The sequence below is a fragment of the Gossypium arboreum genome, chromosome 6 (assembly GCF_025698485.1).
Source record: "Gossypium arboreum isolate Shixiya-1 chromosome 6, ASM2569848v2, whole genome shotgun sequence".
NCBI lineage: Eukaryota > Viridiplantae > Streptophyta > Magnoliopsida > Malvales > Malvaceae > Gossypium > Gossypium arboreum.
The window spans coordinates 20,852,855-20,862,255 of NC_069075.1; the positions used below are offsets into that span (position 1 = coordinate 20,852,855).

General features: G+C 30.9%; 1 long non-coding RNA gene across 1 annotated transcript; it reads right to left on the bottom strand.

Moving 5' to 3' along the window:
* Positions 1–641: 641 nt before the first annotated feature.
* On the bottom strand, positions 642–2,042 carry LOC128293938 (uncharacterized). The gene is made up of 3 exons (XR_008284097.1): positions 2,002–2,042; positions 1,804–1,871; positions 642–836 (listed from the first exon to the last, which is right to left on the bottom strand). It is a non-coding gene; the product is annotated as an uncharacterized LOC128293938 (long non-coding RNA).
* Between the last annotated feature and the right edge of the window lie 7,359 nt (positions 2,043–9,401).

The window sequence follows — 9,401 nt, forward strand, 5'->3', positions numbered from 1 at the left end:
AAAAAGTCCAGAGACTAATCCTATAATTCCAAAAGGTGAAGGTCCCTGAAAAATAACTTGAAAACAAACACAAACCTCTTTTACAAATTAGAAATTTAAAAGGAGTTTTAAAGTAACTTTAAAACACAAGGGGATAGGGTTGCAATTTGTTCATTCCCCATGTTATTTAAACAAAAAAAAAAACAAACCTTTATTCTCAATTTTTTTTTATTTTCAAAAAAGCCTTTTCTTTTTTATTTCTCTCTCATATCTCTACATTTTGCTTTCATGTCTGGCACGCTCCGTTGTCGAAAAACCCATATGTAACCTCCCAAACTCGACTTAGACATTATGACCAGATCATGAAGGTTAAGTTGGACACCTAGACGAAGAAATTATCCTATCGCAGGTTGAAAACCTTAAATACGCCCTCTTTTGAAGAAACCGCGGTCCTCTTTGTTATCTTGAGGAAAACGTTCATTATTAAATAGAACCTTTATTAAGTCAAGTTAGTAGCACTAGCGTGGTTTTTAGAAAAAGTCATTGCACATCATTGCTTTTGAAAAATAATTTTGATTATCTTGATTGCAGCGAAAAAACCAATTGAAAACCCGATTATTAATTAAGCCAAGTAACATGCTCAGTCCAATTTCAAAATAATCTTATAAACCAATCTCAAGTATGAAACTATGTATGCATGAAAAATCTCCAAAACAGAAATAAACCCAAACCACAGTTCAAATAATTTTACAGTTCAAAAACCAAATAACATTAGGGAAATTTAAATAAAAATTATATCTAAGTCTAAATCCATCGTACGTCTGAATGTCAAGTCTGATCCTAGTTTCGTTCATTCCCTGAGAAGTTTAAGGTAATGAGATGAGCTACTAGCTCAGTGTGAGTTTAAACAACAAGTACTTTTAACATACATTTAAGATCATTCAATCAAGTCAACATGTATCACAATTATAGCATTAATAACAACATTCAAATGTGTCATAAACATGTCATAATGCAAAAATGAGTTCCTACCCCAACCATCCGCTACACACCACGAGTTCTTCAGAAATCGTCTGCTAAACTCCAAACATTGCGAGCAAAGCTTGATGTGGTAAAACCACTAAATAAACATAATTGCAGAAATTCTACCATTTAACATTAAAATGTGATAAAACCGCTAGTCTTCACAACACTCCCGATGCAATGCATTGACTACAAATAAATGCAGACTTAATATGTCGCTAGTACTCCACAGAACTCCTCTGTCAACCACAATAACAAACCCACCCTAATGCACATGGAAAATGTCATACAATCTCATACTTAGTCATGAATTCAATACTTTCACATTTCAATGGCATGATCAACATGACCTTATACTATCATAGACTTTCAATAATAGGATCATTTATCCAACATTCAATTCACCATTCAGATGGTGTCGTTCAACGTATCACAATCTCATACGAAGTTACAATATTTTACCGTGTGCATGTATAGTAGTCTTTCAAACATTTCATAGCAAATCATTCGTACAAATATATCTTGCATAACTCTCATTCTCAATTGGAAACATGTTATACACACAACCAACATCCATCATATCAACTAATCATCCACAACAACTTCAATCATACAATCATTTAGTAATTCTCTCATTTTTGCTAACTTGCCAAACAATTAGGGCTCGAAAGGTATGTGGTTTGACCACTTACAATTTATTTACTTAGCCATTTTTCCAGACCTGAACAACAACCTTATTCATCAATTAAATTATTTAAAAATAATATTAAAACATTCAAGTTAACAAATTAGCACCCACACCTTAATTTATGCTCTACTCCAGCACACTTGCGAATCTCGCGGTTTTTCCTTAAGACTTTAAAACGAACCTAAATTAAAAATCATCATTTAACTAAATTAATATACCACTTAAACAAATCCCGAATACCCTCTTATGGGTTTAATGCAATCATTACAATTATATCAATTTTTCAGATCCAAACTAGTTAGGTTTCTTACACTAGTTTGATTTGAATCGCACGCATGAACATCTATCAACTTCATTGTTGATTTATGGCATTTAATTCAGCACCTAACACATTTAAATACTGAAAAATCAGTAGCTATTCCAAGATTAAAATCTTTAATTCAATCAATTAATATTTTACCCAACATCTAAACTGAAACTATACACTAGCCCATAATCAACCACACTTACGTTTCCTGAACTGTCAGATTTGAGTCACCGATTGATCAAGATTGATTTTTCATAAATTAGAAATTATTAAAAATTGATTAGTAGGGGTTAAAAAACCCAAGATATTGTTAGAAAAATATGGGAAAAATTAAAGCAACAACAGCCCCCTTTCTAGCCTTTAGGTGCGTACAGCACCACCAACAATGGCCAATTTGGGCTGATTTAAAACCACATTTAAGATAACTTGGAAGGCTGGAAAATACTCTTTAAATATTTAAAAATCACCCTAATTATATATCTGAAAATTTTGTTACTCAACTTACAATATCCATCAAGAAATTGAAAGAAAACAAGAACTTACACAAGCTAAGTGAGAGGGGCGGCAATGACTCTTCTTAGAAACAATGCGGATCATTCTTGGAGGTTCAAGATTTTAAATTTGGGGCTGGAAAATTAATAGGAAAATGATAAAAAGATTAATGGGAGGATGGTGCAAGATCTTGTGGCAAAAGAAAAGAAAAATAGATGGTGATTCAAGGAACAAAGGAGAAAAAAAGAAAAAATTGAAAAAAAGAGAGGAGAGGAGAAGGGAGGGACAACTAGGATGGAGAAAATAGGATTAAGAGCTGATCAAATTTGTTAAAAAATCATATTTATACCTAGGTTTAATTAGGCATGGGCGGCATACACTTAAAAAAGAAGAAGGGATTTTTGCAAAATTTAATTATTTTGCAAGGGAAAGGATTTGAACTTGCAACCTTAATCTAACCATGATTTTTCATTCATCAATTAATCACTCGGCTATTTACTTATTTTTTAAATAATTTTGCATTCGCATTAATGTAAAATTTGAGATGTTACACCAAAGGTTGTATGACCTTCAGCAGAGAGCACGGTGGCCGGTAAAAAAACTTCATTTTTTATTTTTGTTTTTTTGTTCAAAACTAAGGCTTTATTTCCTTCATTTTAAAAAAAAATAGATTCTAAAAAAAATTCTTTTTTATTTTTCTTTTTTTCTTTTTTTTCAAAAACTAAAAAGTTTTCCCCTGAACTCGGATCTGAGGTCCTAGATTTGGCAGAATAAAGGGAACCCTTGTGGCTAAGGTTGACACCCAATGATGCCTTTGTTGGACCTGGTGCCCTAAGTGTAATGTTTTCGTCAATGTACGCTTGTAATTTTTCGAACAGATTGGTTAGTAAAACAAATTCGTTGATTACATTAGTATACTTTGTATAATTGTTCTCATATGATTTTTACACATAAAGCAAAATGGAAGCAAATGTTTTTTATTGGTTGTTTAATGTTTAAACTAATACTAGGAAGTATTACGTGGTCGGATAGTAATACTGAAAGATAGCTTCTATTAATAGACGAACCTAAACATGTCCTTAGTCTAATTGAAAATGAGCAAACTGATTAAAGACTAATATGTCGTCTATCAAGTCCAATTAGGGAGATGTTTTGTCTTGGGCATCGAAGCGGATGACTCCTAGAAGAAGAAAAGATCGGATTGACAGTACATTGAACTGGTTCTAAGAAGATAAATCCTAAATCTGTTTATGGATTTATTAATTTGTAAATTTCATAGTATGGAATACTTAAATCCTAAGTGAATGACCAACTATGTATGTGTGACTTGTACATTTTGATGTAAGTAAAAGCCCAAGTCAAAATAGATAAGGAACCGAAAGCTAGTGCATTGGGTGTACGACTTTTGCAATATGTAGTGTCATTCACAACAGTGGAATTCATATCTTGAGACATGGGTAATTGATATCCTCTCATTGGCATTACATGGTTGATGAAAAGTAAACATTGTCACGGGGTCATTCGTCTTTTTGAAAGATGACTATATTACTATTTGATAGTAATTGACTTTTCACAAAGAAAGATATAATGGTTACCATGAAATAAAATAGGATCATAATGGGAATATGATATTATCCCAAAGAAATTAATGATATCCTATGAGAGTAACACAATTATGATAAGGTCATTAGACGAACACCAATCGAGTTGCTTTCGTAATGGTATGTCGTTGGGGAAAGCTTAGTCACGATACTATAGTGGAATGACTTTGCGACTAAATGAGTTTATAATTAATAGGCGAAAAGTTGAAACTTAATTATAAATCATTTGAGCCTCAATTGCACATGTCCAATCAACCCCTCCATTAGCTTGTAGAAACCAAAAATGAATTACATGTTGAATCAACTGAAGAAAAATGAATAGAAATGGTGAAATGGAGAAATAGGAAACATTTGAAAATAATTATGGTTTTCTCCAAAAAAAAATGAAAATAAAAATGGAGAAATAGAATAATTTGAAAAATGAATGTGGTTTTCTCCAAAATGAAAAAAAAATAAAAAATGACCTAAAACTGAATTTTTGTTTTTAAAATTAAATGAAGTTCGAAAATAGAAATAAATCATTTGGTCATAGTGAACCATTGAATGTGGAAACATTAAATATATTTTCTTAGAGCTTCTTTTACAGTAAAATTGTCATGATTTTAACAAAATTAGAATTAGGTTAAGAAAATTATTTAATTGAAAATATTAAATATTATTTAAATAGAAAATGAATTCCTACTCTAACAAGAGTTGGGGGTGCACCCTTTTATTTTTTTACTAGGGTTGTTGCCCCTCATGTATATATGAGTCCTAATTGGGCCTCTCATGGATTGGGTCTAATTATATAAGCTTTCTAAACTTTTAATTCAACACTTTATAATTTTATCCAACCTAATATCTACTTTCTATTACCCAAAATAAATATTATTTAATCAATTAATTAAATTAACTAAATTAGTTTCACAATTAAATAATTTTCTCAACCCAATTCTAATTTTATTAAAGTCATAATAATTTACCGTAATAGAATATATAAGGAAATATATTTAATTTACTTATTCAAAAATTATAATGACTTAATTAATTTAATTCCATCTTTGATTTCCAATTATTTAATTATAATTAATTAAATAATAATTTGAAAAACCTTTAAATTAATTCTCAGGTCATTTATGTACATAGCGAGAAAACGCATTCACTGCAGACAGTGATACATGTGATCTTGCTTCATTGTTTCCATTCATGTATTCTATATGCAATTTGTTTCTAGTTATCTTGAGCTAGCGGATGGATCGATTGGACATATATAATTAGAACTCAAATAATTTATAATTATGTTTCGACTTTTTGCCTATTAATTATAACATTATTTAGACACGAATTCCTTCCACTAAAGTATCGTGACCAAGTCTCTCTCTTATTATGTACCATAATGAAAGCTACTTAATAAGTGTTCATCCAATGACCTTATCATAAGTGTGTTATCCCTTATAGGATATCATTAATTTGTAATAGCCTGATTTTAGGTCTAGGCGGAACAGTGGTTTCGGGACCACAAATCTGACATAGTAAATTTCACTTTTATTATATTTTTATAGTCTACAATTTCACGAAATTATTTCATGAAGGACTAAATTGTAAAAAAGTGAAAAAGTTGAGTCCTACATGTTAGAGATATCCAGTTGTTATGAAATTTTAAATTGGAGGACTTTAAATGGTAATTAGACCATTGGTTAAGTTGGTGGAAAAAAATGGACATGGTTTGTTATATTTCTAAAGTTTTTCATTAAGGGTAATTTGGTCATTTGGTAATTAAAATGAATTAAAAACAAAATTAAAAGCCAATTTTTGTCCATCTTCAACCCCTTGGCCGAATTTCACATGAGGAATACATAGCTAGGGTTTTTCAAGCTTCCGAGCTTGATTGTAAGTTTGTTCTAGCCCCGTTTTTAATATTCTTTACATTTTTGAGATCCTCGTAGCTCGGTTTAGCTATTTCCAACATTATTTTGAGCTAGTGTTTGTGTTTAAAAATTTACCCATGGATGATATGCATGTTTTTTTATGTTTTATGGAAGAATATAAAATTTTGTGGTGTAATAAACAACTTTTGGGGTGTGATAAACAACTTTTACTAAATGATTTTTGATGAAATTGCATAAAAGGACCTATTTGTAAAAGTTGTAAAATTATGTGTAGAAAATGTGATTTAGTGAAAAATATGAGCTGCTATAAGAGGGAATGTGAATCGGCTAGGCTTAGGAATTGAGAAAAATAAGTGCTTTTCATCTTACGAGCCTAGGGGCAAAATTATAAATATGTGAAACTTTAGGGGCAAAAATGTAATTTTCACATAGTGTGATTTTTAGACTAAATTGAATAATGTGAGTACTAAATGAGTTAAATGTGTTATATAGATCAAGAAAGACGAGGAATTAACCTTGATCTGGGAAAGGAAAAGGTTGTGGACTACATTATAAATTCATCATATTTTGCGCTGAGGTAAGTTTGTATGTAAATAATGCATCATTTTAGTTACGTTATCACATTTTATTATGTTTTATGAAATTTGGCTGAATATTGAATGAATTGACAAGTATCGAAAAGTGAGAAATTTCCCAGTTGAACATTAGAAACAAAATAGGATACAAGTGACATGTCACTAGTGACTCAAGTGTGTTACTATGTGAAGGCCACTTTGAGAAGAGATAGCTTGGTCACAAGTGTGATACTATGTGAAGGCCACTTTGTGAAGAAAGATAGCTTTGTTCACAAGTATGGTACTATATGAAAGCCACTTTGTGAAGAAGGTAGCTTTGACTACAAGAGTGGTACTATATGCAGGCCATCGGGTATCCGTTATTATTCCGATGTGTTCAACGGGAAATAACTAGGTGTAATTGAATATGACTATATGATGAATAAGTGCATGTATGTGTGTGTAAACTTATGAGCAATGTGCTCGATATGTGATCGAACTTTGGTAAGATTGATTTGGAGTAAGTGTTACAATGAAATTTACTACAAAGAAAACATGAAAGAGTGAAATTTAGTAATAAAACAGTTTTGGACAACAGCAGTTGTGTGACTTTGAAAAATCACCAAAAATGGTGTAAATCGAATTAGAGGTTGAATAAGATATGAAATTAAAGGTTATTGAGTCTATTTTCATATAATGGAAACGTTGTAGCAAAAGAATTTCATATTATGAGATATTTGAATTTTTGTGAGACAGAGTTAGAATGATTTTAGAATCCCCTACTCTAACTTGTAAAAATCATTAAGAATTGTAAAAAAATAATTATGGGTTATAATTTATATTCTTAAAATCCTTATGAGTATATTTTCAAAATAAACAAATGGAAACATCATCTGAATCTCGTATGAGGAGATAATTAATTTTGAGTGAAGAGGAGTTGGAACTGTTGGATAGCGAAACAGGTGTGACTTTAAAGAATAAACTGTACTTATTATGTAAACCAAAAATTTTGAAAATTTTATGGTAATAATATATGTGAGTCTAGTTTCTGGAAAATTTATTAGATCTTAATTTGGAGTTCCATAGCTCCAGATATAAATAATTTAGTGACTATGACTCGAATAGACAACTTTTTTTGAACTTGAGTAAATAGTGGATATATGTGTAGTTATGATTGTATTATTTTGAAAACATATTTTGAGGATTTAAAAAAGCATATTAATAATTTTTTTATTATTTACATACCTGCTTACTAAGCTCTAAGCTGACTCCCCTCTCTTTTCTCTTATTTTATAGTGTCACCAAGTTAGCTCGGGGTACGAGGATCTTCGGAGATCCATCCACACTATCATCATTCTTTTGGTATTTTGAAATTCATATTTTGAATTATGGCATGTATAGAGGACTTGGTTATTTTGTTATATGTCATAATTGATTTGGCCTAAAATGTTAGCCTTTAATATTTGATAACTCATTTTGTATAAGGCCATCGATGTTGGCTAATATTAGTTAAGTTATATGTTATGATGATGCATTTTGTGAGAAGCATGAGTTGGTTGAATGAGTGTGTAATGACTAAGTATGGAAAATGTGGCATGTGAATGGTTGTGTGAAGGACACAACCTTGGACACGGGCGTATGCCCCTATTTTCAAGAAATTTTCCAATGTTTTCCAAAGTTCTCGGTTTAGTCCCGAATTGCTTCCATAGTATGTTTTGGGCCTCGTAGATCCATATCAATGACTTAGTGATGAAAATTGAAAAGTTTAACTTGGATGTCAAAATTATGTCTCGGTTTTGTACGATTGCATGTGTATGTTCCGGTAATGCCTTGTACCCTGTTCCAGCGTTGAACACAGGTAAGGGGTGTTACATAACCTCTTTGGGATAAATTCATTCTCCCAATATGATCTTATTTTATCTCATGATAACCGTTTTCATCTTCTTTCATGAAAAGTTAATTACTATAAAATAGTAATTAAATCATTTATCATGAAGATAAATGACTCATGGTCACGTTTACTTTTCATCTATCGTGTAATTCTGGTGAAAGGATATCATTTACCCTTTATTTAACTATTAATTACACTGTTGTGGAATGATTCTACATAGTGCAGAAGTCATATACCCAACATACCAGCTTTTGGTTCCTTATATATTTTAACTTAGGCTTTCATTCACATCAAAGTCTGCGAGTCATGCATACATAGTTCATAAATCCACCTAAGATTAAGGTATATCGCACTATGAACATCACAAGTGAATAAATCGATAAACAGGTCTAGGATTTATCCTACTTGGGTTCTATCTGATGTAATATTAATCCAGTGAATCACATCTATGTCTCTATCTTCTAGGAGTTATCTGCTCCAATACCCCAAACAAGGCATCTCCCCAATGAGACTTGATAAATTTTATATTATCTTTCATTCAGTTTGTCGTTTCCGGTTAGACTAAGGACATGTTGAGATTATTTACTAATATAAGTTGTCTTTTCAAATTACAATTCAACCACTTAATACCACTCAATATTAGTTAAACATTCGATAATCATTGGGTCAATATTTGTTTCCATTTTGCTTTGCATGCAAATATCATTGAGGATAATATACAAAGGATATTAATTTAATTAATGGATATTTTATTAAAATAATTTGTTCAAAAAATACAAGTATATATAGATGAAAATACTACACTAAGGCACTAAATCCTAACAAATTCTCCTAGTACTAAAGTCAATGTAACGCCTTGAATTTTTTATTTTTTATTTTTTAATTGAAAAGGCTAATTTTGGGTTGAAATTCTATTATAGGCTATTTCGAAAAGTCAAATCAAGAGGTGTTCGAGGACAAGCATTGGGTTAAGTTGTAGATCATTAGCTAGTGTTTAA